At 44.6% G+C, this 21,999-nt stretch overlaps 1 long non-coding RNA gene across 2 annotated transcripts in view; it reads left to right on the forward strand.

Moving 5' to 3' along the window:
- LOC108352947 (uncharacterized) overlaps positions 1-21,999 on the forward strand; it is a 138,263-nt gene that overhangs the window by 57,329 nt on the left and 58,935 nt on the right. The window lies entirely within an intron of this gene.

The raw sequence follows: 21,999 nt of genomic DNA on the forward strand, positions 1-21,999 counted from the left end.
CAATCTCTGTCTCAAATGATAAATGACATTTGTCAGTTGACAAAGCGAATGGCCTCAACCATTTGAGGACCGGGTCCTGCTGTGCACAACACTCCTGTTGAACCAGCCAAGAGCACCTTGAGGTGAGAAAAAGCCTTTTTACCCACCAGTCTTTTAGAGATAGCCAGGAAACACGCTGCCTTTTTGTTGCTCTGGGGGCAGCTCCTTTCTAGGAGCTGGAACCCTGCCTGAAAATACCTGTCAGGGCCGGAGACGATTTGTCAGGTCTGTGAGAGCAGATTAGCCTGGGGATGGCCGGGGAACCTTGCTGGTGGACACACACTTCAGCTATATTTCTGCTGGGATATTTGTTCCCTTTTATAGTATCCCCTATTGCTTTGTAACAGAAGTCAACATGGCTAGACAAAGCTCAAACATATTGACACTGGAGGTATAGTTGGTGGTGGGGGTGGGGGGAGTGCAGAGCAGGAAGAAAATAACTACTTTTGCCATTTTGATGAATCTCTCAAAATTCAGAGTTTTTAATATGCCCAGTCCAGCCTGCTGAATGATTGTATCAACACCCCCCATAACCACCGTGACTATAAAAAACAATTTCCAGCCTTCACTTCCAGGGTTGTAAAGAACTGCAAATGGAGGGCTGAATGCCCGTAGGTGTCCTTGCCTTCCAGCTACTCAACTGCTTTGCTATTTTCCAGGATCCTCAGGGCAGGGAAGGGTCTCTCCCTTTCTCAAAATTGGTCCCTGGAAGTGAAGGTTGGGCAGGAGGGAACAACTGAAACTCCGGACTTGGGCTGCCCCTCACTCCGCTTTCTGGAGTAAGTGCTTACTTCATGCTAAACTTCGTGCATCCACTCTTCAGCTCAGGATGAGACCAGGATGTGATATGGATTCCAAAGAGGTGGGTCAGCAGGTCAGGCAGAGGAACGCTGCTGTGATCACACGGTAGACAATTCCTAGAAAGAAGGGTTTTCCAGTTTGTTCTTGTCCACACTAAGGGTTACAGATTGAGGACAACCTCAAGGTCAGCTGGTTTAAGCATCTGTGTTATGATTTCGAATATTGGTCCACTGGCTGTTTGCATTCAGCGGAGCTAGGGTGCTTGTGGAGAAATGAAGGTTCATGGTCCTTACAGCCTACTATCCTGGATTCTCTGGATTTGGGATTAGAAATCTGAATCTTCTGTAAGAACCCTGTGTGATTCTTCAAGCTGAAATTCGGGTGAGCTAAGGATCCCTGTGATACTAGAGCTCTGTTGAAGAATCATGGTTACTAATCGCAGGTCTGTGAATGTCTTCATCAGAGTAGGCGCCATTTTCTTTGGAGGGAGCCCTCGAGCCCTCTGGATAGTGTTGCTTACTAAGCTTTTCCTGACAGTATGACATCACCAATGAGGGCAAGAGCCCCCAAGCTGACAAATTGACCTACTCTGAACTTAGATGCGGTCCCCTGAGGTAGGGGTGCAGATACTAGAGAAACTCAATGAGAAATTTGATTTTTTTCTATATCTGTATTGCTTGAAATTTTCTCTTATAGTAATTTGGGTAATTAATAAAAAAGCAAAAATAAGGGGCTGGGGATTTAGCTCAGTGGTAGAGCGCTTACCTAGGAAGCACAAGGCCCTGGGTTCGGTCCCCAGCTCCGAAAAAAAAAAAAAAAGAACCAAAAAAAAAAAAAGAGCAAAAATAATACCAATATAGGTGCTACTTTATTTGTGCTGGCCTCTACTTTGCCTTCACTTTTTTGTTTTAGGGGCTGCTCATGGAATCCCCTGAAACACTCTGTCAACGTGTCTGACTGTTGTTGGCTTGGCTTGATTTGGTTCAGAGGAAGGGCTTGTCATTCTCACTTCCCAGAGCCCAAGCTTTTGTTAAAGTTGCTTAAGAGTTTTTGGAAAACAAAAACAAACAAACAAAAACAAAAACCGCGGGGTTGGGGATTTAGCTCAGCGGTAGAGCGCTTGCCTAGCAAGCGCAAGGCCCTGGGTTCGGTCCCCAGCTCCGGAAAAAAACAAAAAAAAACCAAAAACAAACAAACAAAAGAGTTTTTGGGAACCAAGTCATACTGACAACTCCTATTGAGCCCAGGGTCAGCCCAAACCCCTACATTTCTTTCATACTGGTTCCTACCACTCTATGCTGCTTTCCCTGGCTTTCTGAGCCCAAGTGAAGAACCTTAAACTAATTCCTTCTTAACTTCATCTTGTTAGGCTTGGTTCATTGATCCAGGGGGCTGATGCCTCTTTTCTTTCTGGATCTTGGTTTTCTCTCAGCAGAAGGCCTTCTCTGCTAAGTCTGGTTTTATTTGACTGCAGGAGGCAAAATTCCCTCTTTATTTTGAACTGTAGATTCTCCTAGAAAATCAACCTAAGCATGGCATTTCCTAATACCCAGAACAAATGCAGAGCTTGCTGTCAGCCTGATTGGACAAGGCTCCACTTCAGGGTCTGCTACCTGCAGGCTGATAAAGCAGGTCCCCCGACATATACCACCCGGCTTTGAAAAGGAGCCATGAAGACAGCAGCGTTCCCCACCCGCAAAACAGATGGGGGTCTCCACTCCTCTGAAACACCCCCTGGGAAGACTTGATTGGAGCATCTTCCCGAAATGGGATGCCCGTGTATTGTGAGTGGCTTTATTGCTCAGAGCATCTGGATATGTTGTGATAAACAACATGATAGACGATTTCAATGTTCCTAGAATGGGTTGCCCAGAGAGAAGGAGCAGAGCAGAGAATACTTGCCTCCCTATTGCTCGGAACTGAGCACGGATGCTCATGAAGCTGCCCCTGGACTTGTTCATCTTACTTGTCCTGGTCATAATTTCAGTACCACAGCACCCTGGGTCTGAGGGAGACTTAGAGAGGCGGTGTTTAACTGGAGGAAGTGCGCTAGATTGAATGTTCATTTATATTTTTCAGCTAATATATTCTTTGAGGTTTGATAAGAGTTACTCTGCTGAGCACTGGGGAAAAATGGCAAGAACGCCAGGCATATGTCCTGGGCTCACAGAACTTTGAGTTTAGTCAAAGAGGCATATGTTACGAAAACTTGCCTGAATACAAGCGTAATTACCACAGTGGTAAATGCAGTCAAGAGAACATGTTGTTATGACTACGAGTCTAATTTCAGTCTAGAAGGTCAGGGAAGGCTTCTCTGAAGAGGCGATACTGCTGAAAACTACAGGTTGAGTGGGAGGCAACATGATGATGAAGAGGAAGGTCTGACCAGTGTGTGGGAGGCTCTGTGCAAGTGGGAAACAAGAAGGCCCATGCGTCTGGATAGGGGGAGCAAAAATGGAACATGTCGCCATGTAGTGTCAGAAATGTCAACAACGATTGTGTTAATAATATTAATTAATGGTTTCAAGATCGTTACATTCCAGGTACTTCACTGAGTGTTTCATATGTATTAACTCATTTGTTCTTTCTGATGAACTTACAGACATTCATTACATTTTTCTGGTACAGATAAATGAACTCTGGGACTTATGCATACTAGGTACACACTATACAAAGTCTATTTAAAAATATGTATTAATTTTTATTTCTACTTTATAGGAGAGGAAATTGAAACACATGGAAGTTAAATGACTGCTCCCAGCATTCTTCAGTATCTTAGCGTTCCTTTCAAGCTTTTAATCTTTACCCTAGGGATCATGGGAGGCTAATGGAGATTTTAAGCAGGGAAGAAAATATGGTAGCATTTGTGTTTGGGGGGAGCTTGGTAGCAGTCACAGACTCTAGGTGAGAGATGCTAAGAGCATGTGTGTGAGGGCTGTAGTCACGGAAGGGAGCAGATTGGATTGAGGAGTAAACCAAGACCGCCTAAAGGACTGGACAGAAAAATGCTATCGAAGACAACTGTTTTCAGTTTTGTCAAATGGGGTGAACTCTGAGTTCTACTTTGTATTTGTGAAGTTTGATGAGTTTTATAGGAGCAATCTGTGATCAACGGAAAGGGCCAGACTCTGATTCTAGAAGGTGCTTATGGATAAGTGAATGAAGTGGGAGATTGGATGAGATTGCTCAAGGAGAGAGCACGTGGAATTGACCCAGCCTTAATGAATTTTAATGAGCAATCACCATCCAGAGGAAGGTCAGCCCATCCAGGGGATTGCAAAGGAGGTGGCCTGGTGCAAACACCAGGAGGATGTGATGACACAGTTTCTGGAGAGAATGTACTCATGGGAGAGGCTGGGCAATGAGTCCAATGTGCTCCCGAAGGATGGAAATCGTAGCTGTGGGACCCGGCAACATGGGGATTGTATTTGTTTTCATAGTTGCTACAACACATTTCCACTCAGTGGAACCAAGAAGCTTGAAATCAAGGTGTTGGCAGTATTGTGCCCCCCCCCCCCCGCCCGGAGGCTCTGGAGAGGAGTTTTCCATGTCTTTTCTTCTTGTGGTTTCTTGACTTGTAGCTGCATTGCTTAATCTTCTGCCTCCATCCTCACATGGTCTTCTTTCCTCAATGCCTGTGTGTTGCATCCAATTTTCATTTGATAAGGACCTCAGTCACATTAGATTGGGCCCGCCTTAGTAGCCGTGTTAAGTTGATAGGTGTAAAGAAAACTCATGTTCAAATAAGGTCACATTCACATGGTCTGGGGTTAGGACACATTCTTTTGGAGGACATGTTCCACTCAAAACAGAAGCCAATGCTAACCTTTTTTCTTCCTGAGTCAGGGTTTCTCTGTGTAGCCCTGATTGCCCTAGAACTTGCTTTGTAGACCAGATTGCCTTGAACTCAGAGATCTGCCTATCTCTGCCTCCTGAGTGCTAGGATTAAAGGTAAAGGCATGTGTCATCATCCTGGGTGAAGTCAGTGGTGACTTTGAGGGCTGGTTTTGGTGGGAAAACAAGGAAGATGGCTAGATTATGTTAAGAAAGGTTTGGGAGATGGATAATTATAACCACAACCAAAGCACACCACCACCACAACAGCAGTAACAATAAAAGATAAGGTTTTATTTTTTCCCGTCCAAGAAAACTGGCCTTTGGGACCATCAGAAGACAAACCAAAGTTAGAAAATGCTCGCCCAAGCAACAAACCAAAGTTAGAAAATGCTTGCCCAAGCACCAATTCCAGTGCTTCTGTGTGACTGTGGAGACTCACTTGAGTTCTTTGAGACCTGGTTCCTCACGGGATAATAATAATGCCCTTTCAGCCTACCTTTAGAGTGACCTGGATCTCTTATGGAGATTCCAGGAGATATGGCCCAGAGAGACTCTGTAGAATGTGATACACTAGGTTGGTTTTATATGATTCTAGGGAAAACTTACCCAAACTTGGATTGGATATACATAGACACGGACTATGGGAAACAAGAAGCCCAGGAAGAGCATCAGTCCTAGAGCCGCCTTCCTTTACACCCACCCAGTACAGCCTAAAGACTCAGCTGGGTGTGGAGTAAGCTTCCTCCAGAACTCTGAGCACTTGGCCTTGAGGAACTGTGTTTGCATAGCTTGTATAATGGTGTTTCTCTGCACTCATAGGTGGTCTCACTCAATCTTGGAACCTTTCACGAAGTTTCAAGACATTTAAACCTAGACTTCTTGGTTCTTGGGTGTCAGTCAGGGTCACTGAGAACTGTACTTGTCTGGGTCTCAGATCTAGCATCTGTTAGCATGGCACACCTCTGGTAGCCAAGCCCCAGGATCATCTGTTGGCAAAGGGTGGGTTTCTTTGCCATAGGATTGGGTAAACTGGTTTGTAGGTAGAACTGGTTGGAGAGGCACAACTGAGCAAGCTCAGGGTGGGTAGGATCCAAAGACACTATAGGTGCCATTCACCGTGGATGAGAGTGAGGTAAGTGGACAGATGTGGTGGACTCTGTAAGAAAGAGCAGAGCATCCCACAAGGAAGAGCCGGTTGGCAGCAGGGGCCCAAAGGCCAACCTTGATTAATTTACCCCTCATCGGGCTTGTCAGATGTGAAGGCCCAGACATTGGGCTGGGGCTGAGGGACTGCAGTAGGAGGCTGGGTATTAGGGACGTTGGATGGGGCCCTAGATTTGACATGGGTGGGCAGGGGCTCTAAACAGTGCATATTTTCATGTCAGCAAGATGGTCTGCATTTCATTTTTTTTTCTTTTTTCTTTTTTCTTTTCGGAGCTGGGGACCGAACCCAGGGCCTTGCGCTTGCTAGGCAAGCACTCTACCACTGAGCTAAATCCCCAACCCCGATGGTCTGCATTTCTAACCTTGTGCTAAGGTGTTCCCAACACTTTACACATCTAGTCTTGTACACCTTGATGTAGATAGATGCTCTTCTGATGCCTCTCATGCTGTTTCATGGGCCACGCATTGGATACCAAGGTGAAGGAGAGTAGGATTGATGCTAGCATTCACTCTTGCGGCTTGACTTGCAAGGGTTGAGGCTGAAGGCTCCCTTGTTCCCTGAGCTGTCTGTAGTGACCGTGTGCCTCTCTGTAGAGTCCTGTGGTCTCCAGATGGCACATCTGTTCTCTTTCTCCCTAGACTCCCTTCAGAAGCAGACCATTTTGACATGGCTCACTTGGTATCTTTAGCACAGCCAAGGTGCAGAGCCCCAGTGCTGACCTGTTCCTGTCTTGTTTACTGATTCTTAATTCAGACATTTTCCTTCAAGAATAACATTGTCTCAGCCTAGTTAGGTATCCAAACTTGTCCAAGGTGCTTTGCTGAGAGGCCAACAAACAGGGCTTGAGGCCCACCATCAAACAGGGTGATGGGGATACACATTCTTGGACCATTTGAGGAGCCAACTAGAGAGATGCAGCTTTGGCAAACTTTTCCAAATGGATTGCAAACTCCTAAAACAACATTTTGAATTTTAGCATACCCCTTGGTATATTTCCATAATGCAGATTCATTTTGGATTATTTATGGAAATAGATGGTTGCACACTATAATCCTATTTTTGCCTAAGGCCTCCAGGCCTCGGGGGATGATAAGCAAGGATTTGGCATGAATCCCAAGCATACCCCAGAGAGAAAGGACTAAGTAGGATGTAGAAGGCAAGGCCTTGTGGGTTGAGCCATCTCAACTGCAGAAGGGGCAGAAAGTGCCTGAGCTGTGTGTTTGTTCCTTGGTCCTTGCTATGTCCAGGTGAATTCCACTGTAAAGCTGGTGGCAGGGTGAGAGCCAAGGCACAATGACCCAGCCATGTGTTCTAAGGCATGGGAGGGTGACTTAAATCCAGGTGACAGTAATGGGATCCAGAAACAACGAAAAGTTATGGCCCATACATCTTCCATTGCAATTACAGGTGAGGAAACAATATGCAAGTATTCTAAATGACTCAAGGTTAAACTCCCAGCCAGTGCCGAGCATGCTGGTGTCCTGACACCCAGGATGAGGTGAAAATGAGCTTTTCTGAAAAGGAGAGGGCCCGCAGGAATACACACTTCCAAGCCTTTTGTTCTCATAGAAGGAAGTTTGCAAAGCAGTGGTGGAGGACTCTCTGAAGAAGGGCAAACAGTCCCCCAGGGGGAGGAGCTGCACTGTCACCAGCAATTATTAACTCACTCCTCTGGATCTGTCCTGGAGGCCTCCGTGCACATGAACGGGAAGAGTGTTGGCAGCTGCTGGCTGGAGAAGCCTGATCCATCTCAAGGGGGGAAGGTGGGACTTCTCACAAGGTTGCTCCTGGACTCCCACCCTCACCCCTGCTCTTGGAAGAAAGGATCTGTGCTTTCTTTCTAGCCTGGGCCCTGAATACCTAGGATGCAGTGTTTCAAGGATGGTGGCAGGTCTCAGAAGGGACAGAAGCTAGGCCAGAAGACTGGTACGTATGCAAATCAAGCTCGAGGGTGGCTCAAGGAGGGCTTAGCTCCTGCCTGTGTCCCCCTTCTCCTCAACAGAGCCTGATACAGACACTTTGGAAAGAAAGGAAAAGACTCCCAGGAAAACATCCTTCATGCTAAGTTGCCCGGGAGGGTGTGTGTGTGTGTGTGTGTGTGTGTGTGTGTGTGTGTGTGTGTTTGTGCGTGCATGCACACGTGTTGGGAGGGCAAAGGAGACTTTCCCTCTGAAACCATTTCTTGCTAAAATGGTTCACAAGTCGAAATACCTTCGGGGCAGAGGGGATTAGCTGGGAGAAAAGCTGGTTCAGGGAACAGAACTGGGTTAATGGCTGCATTAGGTTTAGGCACAAGCCAAGTGATTCTTCTGGGGTCTAGAGGTCTGGAGAACTTTTATTTAGAGGAGTCAGGGCAATTTGGGCTTCTGCACTGAATGGTCCCAGGGGCTATCACTCTTCACGTAGGTTACTCAATTAGGGGTAACCTAGGACACTATAGAGACATCCACCTTCTTCTGTCCACATGTCTGTTTTCTTGTCTGTCAAATCATGCACTCTCAGGTGCTAAAGTCACTATTTCCCTAGTTTAAAACTTTCTCTTCTTGCCTCCTCCCAACCCACGACACCTGCATTGATTTCCTTAGCATAACTGACCATCACAGACCCTCAAACCCTTTAGAGAAACAGAGTGACACAATGAGAAAGCCTGATGGGACCTGGGGAGCCATTTAGGCCAGAGATTACAAACTCAACCCGGGAGGGAGTTTGATTTATTTCCTAAGCTCAGGTGGGAAGGATGTTCAGTGTGATGCAGATTTTCTATTTCTCCCCAACCCCTTGATCCCATGCTATTTCATAGTTACCTGTTTAAATCAGACAATTTACTTGTCTGCTTCAAGGTAGGTAGGTACGTCTTGGATTAAGGGAGCCCCAGGTAATGGCCTCATTTTAAAAACTGAGAAACTGAGACTCAGTTGGTCCTAACTGCCATATTTTCTTAATTTTTTTCTCTTCAAGGGACACACAGACACAGACACAGACACAGACACAGACACACACACACACACACACACACACACACACACACACACACACACACACACACACACACACACACACAGGTGATCTGGAAGGGAAAGTCTGAGGAGAGACTCAAATGAGGAGACATTTGCCCAGGGTATCCTTGGTTATTTGTTGACTGAACTGTCAGAGCCATTTCTTCCAGGTAAATTCAATTGTAAATTCAGACTGCTGGTCTACCTGGCCTCAGATACTCAGTCTACTTTATTCTTTGTTGTTTTTTCCCTCACAGAAGGTGGAAGGCTCTACTGGCGAAGGTTAATAGTTGGATTCTCTTAGGAGTCCACATCTCAGCAGGGTTTATACACCATCAATAACTTGATCAAAACACACAGGAATCATTTTCTTTGTTGTCTGTTGGTTAATATCTGAGAAACTAATGGGACTACTGTGTGATCTTTCTAATTTAAATAGAATGGTCTAAAAATCGGACTGATCCTTTAGTAGCCTTCTTGGTTTTGGCTGCTTTCAGCGTGTAATCTCATGTTTTGTGGAAAGGAGTTTTGCTCTAAAGTCAGAGTTGTTTCAGTAAAGATTACAGCTGGCCTCTGTTCACGATTACTGGAGTATTTTGGAGGGATTTCTCAGGGGGTCGTTTTCTTTTGTTATTTGTTGTGGGCTCTCTGCATCACCACCTGATAGCACCTGGTAATGAAGTAAGGAGGAAACAGTGGACTCCTGCATTGTTTATACAAATCAGATAAATGGAGACACATGCTGCCTATGCCAGAAAGACCTGTCATTAGAAGAGTGGTGATTGATTGGGAATAAGAAGAAACTGGAAACTGTGTTCTCTCACATAGAACTCAACTGATGTCACGTGACTCAGGTTAACACATCTACGTAACAACACCCAGACAAAAACTCCATACCTCAAAGCTTGAGTGAGTGTCCCTGCTGAACAGTATTCTCGCACAGATACCTTGCTATCACTGATACAGAGGGTGGAGGGTGGCGTGTGGGTGGGTGGGGAAGCACCGCATCCCTCGGTACAGTAGATGCTGCACATTGGGACCCTTCAGACCTTGCATATGCCTCTTTGTTCAGTGGTTTTGGATAGTATCTCTTTGCTGTAATAACAAAATGTTTTCCTGAGTTCTATGAATTATTCTGGCAAAATTATTGAAACTAAAAGGAGGGGGAGAAATTTGTAACTAGCTAGATAGAAGTGAGAGTAGTCTGGGGAACCCCCAAAATTACGTCTGGTATCTAAACATACACGGCTTTGTAGAGGACCTTGACCTGAAGAGTCTGGCCCAATTCTGCGTAACAATAATAATAATAATAATAATAATAATAATAATAATAATAGTAAGGAGATCACCTGCATGGAGAAAGAAGACTCTAGAGAGGTCCCTTCCACATATATAGTACATGTATACTTTCCAGTAATTCCTTGGGTATTTCCCTCTGCTCTTGCCATCCCCTCCTGGGCTCAAACAATTAATTCCGGAAAAATCTACAGAGTCTCTGGAGACAGCACTTACAGTTTTATTAGTGGCTGTCAGGGTGAGCAAAATATTGATCCAGAGTAGAGACTCTGGAGCAGACGGCACAGATCCAAATCTTGGCATCACCATTAGCCATCCCTGGGATTCTGAGTGAGGAGAATTACTTAGGCTCTGTGTTTGCTTTCTGATCTGGAAAACGGCAATAATGACAGTTCTTGCCTCATTTGTTAAATGAGTAATTACACACAAAACACTTAAAAGTTGCCCAGAGCACGGGAAGATCTCCATCTATTGTTAGGATTCTTATTCTCTATTGAGCTTTACCGATCAAGGCAGTGCTATGTTCTGTAAAGTGCATGGGCTTTGAAGATGGGTAGTTCTGGGTTCCAAGGTGTACCTCTATCTCTTCCTGACTGCCCAACTTCTACTAGCAAGATGCTTGAGTCTCAGTGTCCGAATTTCTCGCCTATGAAGTCCAGCTAACTGATATTTGTCGAATTCTTCTCAAATAAATAAAATGGTGTTGTCTTAAGCTCTTGCTCCACGATAGGCGCTCCATGAATGATAGCTGTGACTGCTAGCTCTCCTGGCAAGCATCTGCGGCCTTTCAAGAGTGCCTAAGGTCAGAGGAGGGAAGACATCCTGCAAGGTAGGAAGATGAGCTCAGCAATGATATTAGTAAACTGGGGTTTTGAGCTTCCAGCCCAGAAAGGAGACACTGAGTTTGGGTGAGGTTGCTTAGGAAGAGGTCTGGTGTCTCTGGTGGATGCTCCTACAGAACAGGTTGGGGCAGTACCAGAAGCTCAGGGTTTATCACCAGGAAGGTAAAACCCATAGCAGTTCTCTGCAATAGGCGTTGTTATTCGAATGCTGCCCTGTTTATTTATTGAATGGTATTTGACAGAAGTATACTCAGTGGAGCACATCAGCAGGGATGGTGTTTTACCAGCAAATAAATTAGAATCACAGTTAGTGAAAGCATAACTAAGTACATGGCATAAATATGTCACTTGGCTGCTATGAATTCATTCATGTATAGGAATCCTTAATGCATCTCTATCAAATCTTTAAGTGAAATGTTCTCTTTATATCAGGTTTGTATTTTAATTACAGGCAGCCCTAATACTCATGCATTGTGTAGGAGCTGTAAGTCCAGCTAGAGACCTTGGAGCTAACCCAGCATGGTCAAGCCCTTGATGGCATGGCTGACCCCTCCCCTCCTTCCTTCTGTAGCCCAGCCTCTTTCTTCTCCAGCTGTAGATGAAGATGGGAATGTGGCAGTAGGGGAGAAGGGATGGAGTATGAAGGGGGAGAGAGGTGGGAGAACAGGATAAGGCCTAGGCAAAGCAGACCGAGGGAATGAAGGGAATGAGGTACCAGGATAATCCAAGTCTACCCCTACCCCTCTGCATGTCCAAGGCAAACATTTCCAGAGTGCTCTTGACTGGCACTTCAATTCCCTATTCCCTGCTGAGAGGGAGCTCTTTCTAAGACTGGCATTTGAAAGGACAATCACTCCCTCCCACTGTCCTCTGCCTATTTTTTCCTCTTCCTGAGGAAGAAAGGAGAAAAAAAGGGAGTCTGAGGAAGAGAAAAAAAGAGGCTGTCAGCAGGCCCATTCCTCAAGCATCAATCATTCCTGGGGTTTGAGAGGTTGAGTCCAGGAGTCAGGAGGGGTGCAGCAAGGTCCCAAGCTGCTTGTTGAAATGCTAAAAAGTTTCTGTGTCTATTCAAATATTATTAATGTGATGGGAAAGAGCTACTTCCCAAGATTCCTTATAAATAATTTGTACCCCGAATGCAGCTTCCCATGTCTGTGTTCTCCCTTGCCTTCTCTAACCCCACAAGTACCGCACACATCTTTAATTGTATTTCGTCCATGGCAACCTGGATTATTATTCTGATAGTATGGGGGGTTAGTAAATGCCTGAATGTTGGAAATTTCTATGCTGAATACAGTGTCTCTGATGTAGGTCTTCATAGCACTCATTTCAAAGGTTCCAGGGTAGAAGGGTTTGACTCCAGACTCTTAGCACTCTACCCTACCCCACCTTCATGCTTTTCACTTCCAGATAAAGTAAGAAAATTCAAGGGCTGCCCAGGAAAGAAATCTGCTTCAATAAGTTTCTATTACCCAAACTCCTTTCTTTTATCTGAAAGAAATAGCAAGAAAGCAAAATATCTTTCATCAGTTGCTAGTGTTTGCCTGGAACTCAAGGCTCAGTGGCTGATGGGAAACAGAGTTGAGGAACAGTCATCCCTTGTCACCCCCCTAGCCATCAGATCAGCTTATTAGGACCTCCTCCGATACTGGCTCAGAGTTCTCTTCCAAGTAGATGCCTATACCTGCTTTAGTTTTTGACACTGGGAATGGCAAATAGGCTTTTCTTCTTATCTTGTGTTGGTGGCAATGTGATATTTACATGATATTTAGAAAAACTCCAGGGTCATTGAATGGAGAAGCTTTGGAGTGGGGTTTGACTTGATAAGTTATCTCATTCACCTCATCTTCTTGAGAGAACCCCCAAGAATGTCCCTGAATAGTGGCAAATGGAGCATGTCCAACCAAGAACAGACAGGTAGCCAGGAAACTGCTCTAAATGGCATCGTTAGTAAGTACTTACCCATGACTTTATCATAGTCCGTGGTTCTGTTTAGCTAGTCAATGTTCCATTGCATAGCAACCACTGAGGACGTGGAAAGTCACGCCTGGTGGCTATTGGGATGTGCATACATAGAGGAAAAGCTTGGCAGGCACAAAGTGCCATTTCCAAAAGAAAGAGAAAGAGAAAGAGATTTTAGTGGTTACTATTTTTGGGGTGGAAAAACCAAAGGCTGAAATGCCTTTCTATGACATTTGATGGAATAAAGTATTAACTATGAGCTTCCTGGTGATTTAATGTTAGCCTGAGACTCTAGCGAAGAGAACATTTGGATATTCTTCAGTGTCCATTTCAGCATCTCTGTATGTCGTGGATTAGTTAGGCTCTACTGCTTGGTGGTAGTGAGAAATGGATTTAACATCAAGGAGAAGCTTTTATTGAGAAACAAGGAGTCCTGCAGTTGATACATTAAGGAAGGTGAGTTGCCTATCCTTGGAGTGAATGGAATGATTGTTACATCAAGTACCGCACTACAGGGAGAGACTGTGCAGATAGCTGGAGAATTACCCTCTAATGTCTCTGAGGTCCACAGAAGTTAGAGGTGGCTCTGATGTTGCCTCATCCAAGTCACATAGTGAAGATGGAGACAGAAGGAAGGGCAAGGAAGATGCCTGGGTAAAGTAGAGATTTGGTTTTCTTCCTTTTCTCTTATAAAATATTTAACTGACTGTAGTAGTCACTAAATGCCTGGTAAGAAGCAACTTAAGGAATGGTTTGGGTTTACTCCTAGTTTGGAGGTGCAGTCCACCGTGGTGGGAAAGGCTTGGTGGTGAAGCCTGAGGCTTGCACCTGCAATTTAGGACCTCAATTCATGGGGTAGCACCACGCAACTGTCAGGTAGTTTGTACCACCTCAATTAACCAAATCTAGACACTCCTTTACAGACACATTTGGAATTATAAACTCAAGGGTCATTCCTCAGCGGGCTCACGGCCTGGAGATTGTTGTGTGGACTAGACTCTGGAGATGACCTACCTTTGTATCTGCAGCTCTGAGATTATAGATTCACACCACCGTGACTACTCTATCTTTACGTGGGTCCAGTGACCTCAACTTATGCATGGAAGTTAAACATTTACCAACCTCGTACCCCTATTTTTAATTTTTATTGAGAGATTTCCATATTGTGTTCTACTATGACTATGAGAGAAAAGATCTTTGGAGAAAGCAGTTCATCTACTCCAAGCTTTTTATCCTTGAACCTTGCTGTCTCTAGGGTACATCTTCCCTAGACTTCTCCCAAGCCCTTTGCATTGTTTTTTTAGACTCTGGGTGTTAAAGGGGAAGGCTGAAGAATTTAAATTATTTCAATAGGACTTTTGTAGTATGCACATGAGTAGTTGCTTTGAATGATGGCTGATGATTTGGAAACAGAAGGTTTCCTTCCCATTCAGATTTCTCAGCAGGGATCTGGAGTTCCTCTTCTGGTGGTAGGGTAGCAGTACCAATAGCTGTTTACAAATCGCCTTAGCTCCAGTTCTTAGTGTAGGCCATTGAGCTCTGGAAGGGTTTCTCTTACCACTAGGTTGACCCAGTGACCTCAGTGTCCATTGTGACATGGAGTTATGGAGTGAGACTTGAACAAAATTTGCTGAGGCTGCTCCTTTGGGTGGGAGTCTCTCTGTGTGTGCACATGTTGGCGGATAGATGCAAGACCCAGAAAGAGCATACTGGGCTGAAGTATTTCCCAACTTGCAGACAGGAAACTTCCTAAATCATCAAGGAGAATCCATGAGAAATCTGGCAGGAGAGCAGGGCACAGATTGCCAAGAGAGGACACAGAGCTCCATTTTTCTCCTCACAATACCTGCAATGAACTGGAATGGCTGGGTGGAGCTGAAAAAGCAGATTTCCCCCCTTCACTGAAGTTCCTTTTCAGCCTGGTTTGTAACAGTTTTACAATGTGTTAGAATTCACATTCACATGTTTGTTAACCATTCTTTGTTGCACTGAAAGGCTTTTATATGTCTGGCCTCAACCTTTGCCATATGGTGTGGCAAACTGTGGAACTGCAGTCAGTGAGAGGCGGGAGGCAGAGGTGGCGGTTGGAGAGAGTTCAGTGGGACATGGAGGAATTCTGTCTTGATTCTTGGAAGGTCATTCCCACAAAATCTTTTGAAAGGGATAAAACCTCTCATGTGTCAGGTTGCTAAGTCATGACTGGTGCTAATTTTCATTAGAAACCATAGGGGAATTTGTGGGTCACTTGCTGCAGATGTTAGATATATAATTTGATTTTTTTTAAGGTCCAGAAACCACACTATCTGAGATCAAAGGATAGGAACCATGACTAGTTTGTCTCAGCACAGCATCCTCTGTATTCTAGGACTTAAGACATACGAACTTTCCAGAATAAGGGAAGGAAGTGCTTCAAGACAGGTGCCAACTCTACCTGTGTTGAGGTAGATATCAGAAGAGTTAGAAGCTTCTGGTTTTGTTTTTTTTTTTTTTAAAGTTAATCAGCCTTACTTGTCCTTATATAGGACAAATTCAGAACATGAAATATTCGCCTGCATATGAGGAAATTACTCACGAGGAAAGACATAATTGATTACTTGACTCTTTGAGGCCTTGGACGGAGTGCTGTTAGAGGGGATCTTCATCTTACTGCTTCATTACAGGGACAACTGGGAGAGATAGAGGCTAATGACAGTGTGGGTGTCCTACCAATGACACAGCCAAGAGAGCCATGAAATCTTGGGCCATTATATACATTTCCCTCCTTCCCAGACCCATCTTTCCCTGCACAGGAACACACTTAAACTGTCACACCAGATTGTATCTTTTCCTCAAGATCTCCCACTAGAGACAGACAGAGACCCAGCATGGCATTTCATTATCTTGTCTTTCTCAACTTACGCTTATTGTCTCAAGCCTTCTTATGAGTAGGGATGTATCCACCTCGTTAGTAGTGCCGAGACTTTACCCTAACCTGTAACCTGAGAGAGACTGACCCCAGTCCCAGTGACTGCAGATCTCAATGGCCTTCCTTCCTTCATGTGCACAATACACACTTAGTACCCACTATTTAGTACCCACTACTTAGTACCTACTACTTAGTACCCACTCGGTGCTGATGAGCAGTGGTGATGGAGACAGAGCAGGAATACCCAACTCTTACATTTGGGTACTATGCCCTGGCTTTCTGTGGTTCGGTCAAAGTAGATACCATCTTGATTTTTGGAGCAGAACATTTCTGATACATTTTGAATGTCTATATCTTCCTCGGTTTTCTTCAGGAACTGCCTGTTAATAATTTAACAGCAAATCCAAATTGTATACCTATGGCCCACAAGGCCTCATCATTTTGGAAGCATCTGGCTCTGTGTTAACTGGGCTGGGACCATAAAGGTCGGATGAGACATCTATCTCCTGCCCTCTGATGACTGACGTCTCTAGATGACAGTGGAGCTCAGGGGCCATTATGTGCTCACACAGCAGTTCCATAAATATATAAATTAGTTAATTCAAACCCCACTCTCATTCTATCTTGCCCCAAAATGCTCCTTCAACTTGGCTTGGCTGCAGTGAACACAACTCTCATGGCTTCCAATTTGGAATCCAACTTGTGTACAACTTTCATTAGTTCCCATCAGGAGCAAGGGCCATAGCTATTCTTATTTTTCCTCCCTCCATCCCTCTTTCCCAGCCCCTCCTCCCTTTGGCTCCACAACCTCCCTTTCCCTTAATTGATCAGTTTTTCTGTCAAGAAATAGACATAACCAGATATATTGCTTGATAGCCTTTCTGAGAAGGCATTAACTCTGTCTGCTTTAGATAGGCATTAGATTGGACACCCCGAGGGTTGCTTTCTTTTTTTCAAGAAAAATTAAATGACTAAGTAAGAGGGTGCTAAAACCCACTTGTATTATGGCTTGGCATTTAATTGAGAAACTTGCTAATGTGTCCTTTGAACTCTTGCTTTCCCCCTTCCCTGAGGAATTGCTGATGCTTTACTTTAATGGCAGCATAAAAATCTCAGTGTGACTGTGGGTGGCAAAGCTTTGGGCTCTCAGAATGCAAATTGTGGTTTTCACTGCCTTCATTGGTCCAGTGATTCCGACAGCATCACATCCAACTAACTGACTGTTAAAGGAAGTTTCTAATTTGGAAGGTTTCTCAGCTCTGGGGATCTCAAAGTACCCTTTTGGCTGCTGGTATTCACAGCTCCAGCACTCCGTGGGGCTGATCTGTAAAGAATCTCTGCCACAGGTGGCAGACAGCTAGAACCTTCTCTCCCTGGATAAAGATTCATGTGGACTGAGAGTCAATGGGATTGGGGGAGGGACCTTGCCCTGAATCTGCCCTCTGTTCCCATCTGCATGGTTAAGACTCAGTAACGCTTCAAGTCACAAATTTTGCATTTATAAAATATAAGTAAGTAGTAGGCTTTGATCTCAATTCATAACTTTTTTTGATGTATTGAGTGTGTGTATGTGATGTGTGTGTGTGTGGGTGTGTGTGTGTCAGAGAGAGAGAGAGAGAGAGAGAGAGAGAGAGAGAGAGAGAGAGAGAGGACACTCTGGTGTTGTTCAAATATCATTTATCTTTCTTTTGAGACAGGGCCTCTCATTGATCTAAAATTCATGAAGCAGGCCAGGTTGGAGCCCCAGGAATTCTATGCACTCTTTACTATTGAGATATCTGTCTGGCCACCTAGCATTTTTTAAGTATAATTAAGAAAATGGGGGCTGGGGATTTAGCTCAGTGGTAGAGCGCTTACCTAAGAAGCGCAAGGCCCTGGGTTCGGTCCCCAGCTCTGAAAAAAGAACCAAAAAAAAAAAAAAAAGAAAATGTAGCTTTTTAAAAATATAATGTATATCGGTGTTAGCTTGCATATATGTATGTATACTGGTACATGCCAGGGACATGAGAAGAACAGAAGAGAGCACTAGATTTCCTGGAACTGGAGTTATAGATGGTTAGGAGCCACCAGGAGGGTAATGGGAACAGGGTCCACGTCCTCTGCCAGAGCAGCCAGTGGTCTTAATCTGTGAGCTGTCCTCTAGCTCCTTAATTACAGTTTTTTATTAAGTGCTTTCTTAGACAATTTCATTCAGGTATATAACGTATCTAGGTTATTTTTACCCCATCCTACTCCTGCCCTTTATCTACCCTCCGCTCTGTCCCTCCCCCCCACTTCCCTATAAGCTCCACATTTTTGTTTTATTATGTGGCCCACTGAGTTCAACCAAGATCATCTGTGTGATCATGGGTCTGGAACTGTTCATTGGAGCCTTGTGGGCTTCTCTGTGACAATAAGTACCTCTCTCCCACAATTTATTAGGCAAACAGGAGTTCTGAAGAGCATGTTACCAACCAAACTACCTGCTAAGCCCCTCAAATTTTATAGTAAATTTGAACAAATGACCAGTTTATAATTAATTTGAACAAACATAACTTTTGAACATTTCTGGCAACTGGACTTCCTATGTTTTTCTAACACTACTCTATTGAGATGTCAGTGCTTTATAGCCAGTAAGAGAGTCTCTCACCTCTGCTTGTCATTGCCAATGTCAAAGTCCTGGAAAGCAGATCTTCTCCCTGCTCCCACACGTCCACCCAAATCTAGCACAGCACCCTTGGATCTGTCTGGATTCTGGTCATCTGCTCACCTCCGGTACCTTTAAGGTATTCCTTGCTTCTGTCCACATAGCTCGGTCTCCTTCCCTGGGTCTCTTTCCATTACTTTGTGAAGCTTCTGCGATATGTCTGTTGTTTTCTGGTGACACTGGGGCATGGAATTCTTTCCTGCTGCTAGGGTAGCATTGTCTTGACTCATTGTCCATTTCTCTCTGGAAGCCTCGTGCTTCCCTGGGCTCTGCTTGTCAATAGGCACACGAGCTCCTCTCCGGGGCCCAGAAACATCTATTGTGTCACTCTCCTTGTATCTTCCCTCTCCCTAACCAGACAGAATTTTTTCCAGTCTCCAGGGAAACGTGTGCTCTTGAATCTCACACAAACATTTAACCTCTGCCCAAGGTCTCTCTGAGTTTTATAAGAACATCAAAATTTTGGAATAGAGTACTGGAGCCTCACCTCTACTTTTTCTCTCTACTTTCTGCCTGTTTCATCTGCCCCCTAACGTGATGAGTATCGACTTGTCTAGCTGCTTGAATTGGGAGTGGTGACTAAGTGAAAAAAAAGCAAGCTACCCAGTGCAAAACAGAAAATCAATGAATAATTCCAAATATTATCCTGTCACACAGGGATAATAACATCCTTCCTGAAGCATTGTTGTAGAGTTCAGATTGAATGTGAAATGCTTGTACTGAGATGCTCAAAGAATAGCGAGGTAACAGGGACCCATGCTGTCTCCGTGTCCCCTGTGGTTCTCAGGGTCCTGTCTTCCCAGCTTCAGCCTTCTTTTGTCTCCTTTTGTCACCATTCTTGGCTGGCTCATTTGTTTATGTCAGTCACTAGGGAATTACTGTGAAGCACTCGCATTTACCTCCTTAAAAAAATCATCTCTCCAAGTTTGTTTCAGAGAAATCATTCCACTCAGTTTGTCTTCTCTCTCCCACTCCTTCCCTTTTCATGCACCACACACACACACACACACACACACACACACACACACACACACACACACAGACACACAGACACAGACACACAGACACACACAGACACACAGACACACACAGACACACACACACACAGACACACACACACACAGACACACACACACAGACACACACACACACACACACACACACACACACAGCTTCCCATGACCTGATGAGAATCAAATGCCAGCCTGAACATATAGTTTATGAGGCCCTGACTCTCTCTCAGCCTCTCTAGTCCTACCTGGTACAGGTACATGGTCTCCAGAGCTGGTTGTCATCAGTATTTTCTGTCAGACTCCTAGTCAGCTTCCCTGTCTGCCTTCCCTGTATTCATTGACATTGCAAAAATTTACCTTCTTATGCCAGATTCTCATGGTGACCTTTGACACACCCACTTTCTGTATGACTTGGCCTCAGTGTTTAAGGCAGGAGAAGGCACAACCTCAGAGCTCCTCACGTTAGCTTTCTCTTCCTCATTGTTTTGTTTCCTCTCTCATTTCTCATAGCAGAAGTAACCCCGTTATCCTTCCTGCACACATTCCTCCTTGTCCCTTTGTCCTCTCAACACCCAAGGCTGCTTGAAGAACACAGGACATTTACTGAACTTAGAATTTCAAATAAAAAGCAAACAAGCAGTAGTGTATGTCCCAAGTACTGTGTGAGGACATTCTTATACTAGAGCGCTTGCTCAGTTTACCTACGGCTCAAATGCACCCGGACTCTCTCTCTAGTTCTCTCTGTCTCTCTGTCTCTGTCTCTGTCTCTCTGCCTGTCTCTCTGTCTCTCTCTGTCCCTGTCTCTGTCTCTCTGCCTGTCTCTCTGTGTCTCTCTGTCTCTCTCTGTGTCTCTCTGTCTCTCTCTGTGTCTCTCTGTCTCTCTCTGTGTCTCTCTGTGTCTCTCTGTCTCTCTCTGTCTCTGTCTCTCTGCCTCTCTCTCTCTCTCTCTCTCTCTCTCTCTCTCTCTCTCTCTCTGTTTTAAAGTGGCAACCCTAGCCCTGCTTCAGTTTCCCCTTCTCTTTCTCCTTTTCTACTGGGTACTTTCATTCAGCTTGAAAATCTTCTCTGATCATTTCTGCTGCAAAATCTGAACAGACACAAGTCATTCTCTTGACTCTAGTCTCTTTCAAGCCAGTACCCACTCTACCTACCATTCCAATGTTCTTACTTGGTCTCATTATTTAGGTTTTATAGCATGACTTCCAGTTTGAAAACTCAGTTTCCTTAAGAAACATCACAAGTATTCCCCAAATTCCATCTCCAGCAGTCTTCATATCTAGTTAGGCTTTTTCATTAGTGTCCTACAGACATTTCCCCCAGCGTTCCGTATTCCCAAATGTCCAACAGTTAGCTTTAATTGCCCTCTTGCAATTTATCCCTCTTTCTTCTCTAACTGCTTTAATTTAAAAGCATCTGCATAGACCTAGTTGCTCAGCCAAGAGCCCACAGGACCACATTGAACTCTTTCCCCTCCTCCCTACCCACCAGTGTTGCTGGTAATGGCTTCTATGTCAATTGACAGTAGCACAAATGTCCATCTGCCTGGAACAGACATGTCTTGGGGCTGTCTTCTTTATCTCCATCATCGTATTAGACCGGGCTTCTATCACTTTGCACTTGGATTAGAACCATTATTGGGTCAAAGGTGATACATCATTTTCCGTGTGTTTGATATGTATGCCAAATAAGCCTCAGTGATTTTTTGCCAGACTGCCTTCCTCTCAGCAAGGGATAATATTGTTAATTTCAAGTGAGCCTTTGCCAAGACCAAGTACTGTCTTTAAGAACAACCTTGGCGATCTGTTAGGTAAAAATATCATCTTGACGTTTTTATTGCACTGCTAATAAAGACTTTTTAAAGCCTCCAGATCGTCTGGAAACTCAAAGCTGGATTGAGACTTTCAGCTTCAAATCTTTCATTCTAGACTCCTTAGCATGAACAACCTGCTCCCCAAACAGTTTCCCAAATGTTGTGTCCCTGTCCCCACTGAGTGAAAGAGTGCAGAGGGAGCACTGGGTGATAATTCCCTTGAGATTGGCACCTGTGCCTTCTACCGTGCGATCTATTCCCTCGCTTACAGTAGATGCTCAGTGCACACAAGGGTGGTGCATGGAAATGAGCTGAATGGGAGGCTTTGCTGGAGGAAAGGAGTATCAAGACAAGAAATTGCCTTAGGAAGACTGATGGTGTGCCAGAGACATCCCAGGTCCCAAGGTTCTAGAAGTGACTGTTTTCCATGATGCTTCCCATCATGTTGCGCTAGAAAAGTAGATAATTTAGAACAATTAAAAATGCACACATGGTCATGTATGTCAGTTTTGCCCAGACCCAATTTAACAGCTCCCAGTATCACCAACACAGGGTAGCTCTTGGCGTCATCTCTGTGGCACCCTCTAGTGGCCGTTGGATATGGCACAACTGACAAAGAAAGCTTTTCCAATTGAAATCCCCAAACA

This window comes from Rattus norvegicus, chromosome 15 (assembly GCF_021556685.1).
Source record: "Rattus norvegicus strain SHRSP/BbbUtx chromosome 15, alternate assembly SHRSP_T2T, whole genome shotgun sequence".
NCBI classification, from domain to species: Eukaryota; Metazoa; Chordata; class Mammalia; order Rodentia; family Muridae; genus Rattus; species Rattus norvegicus.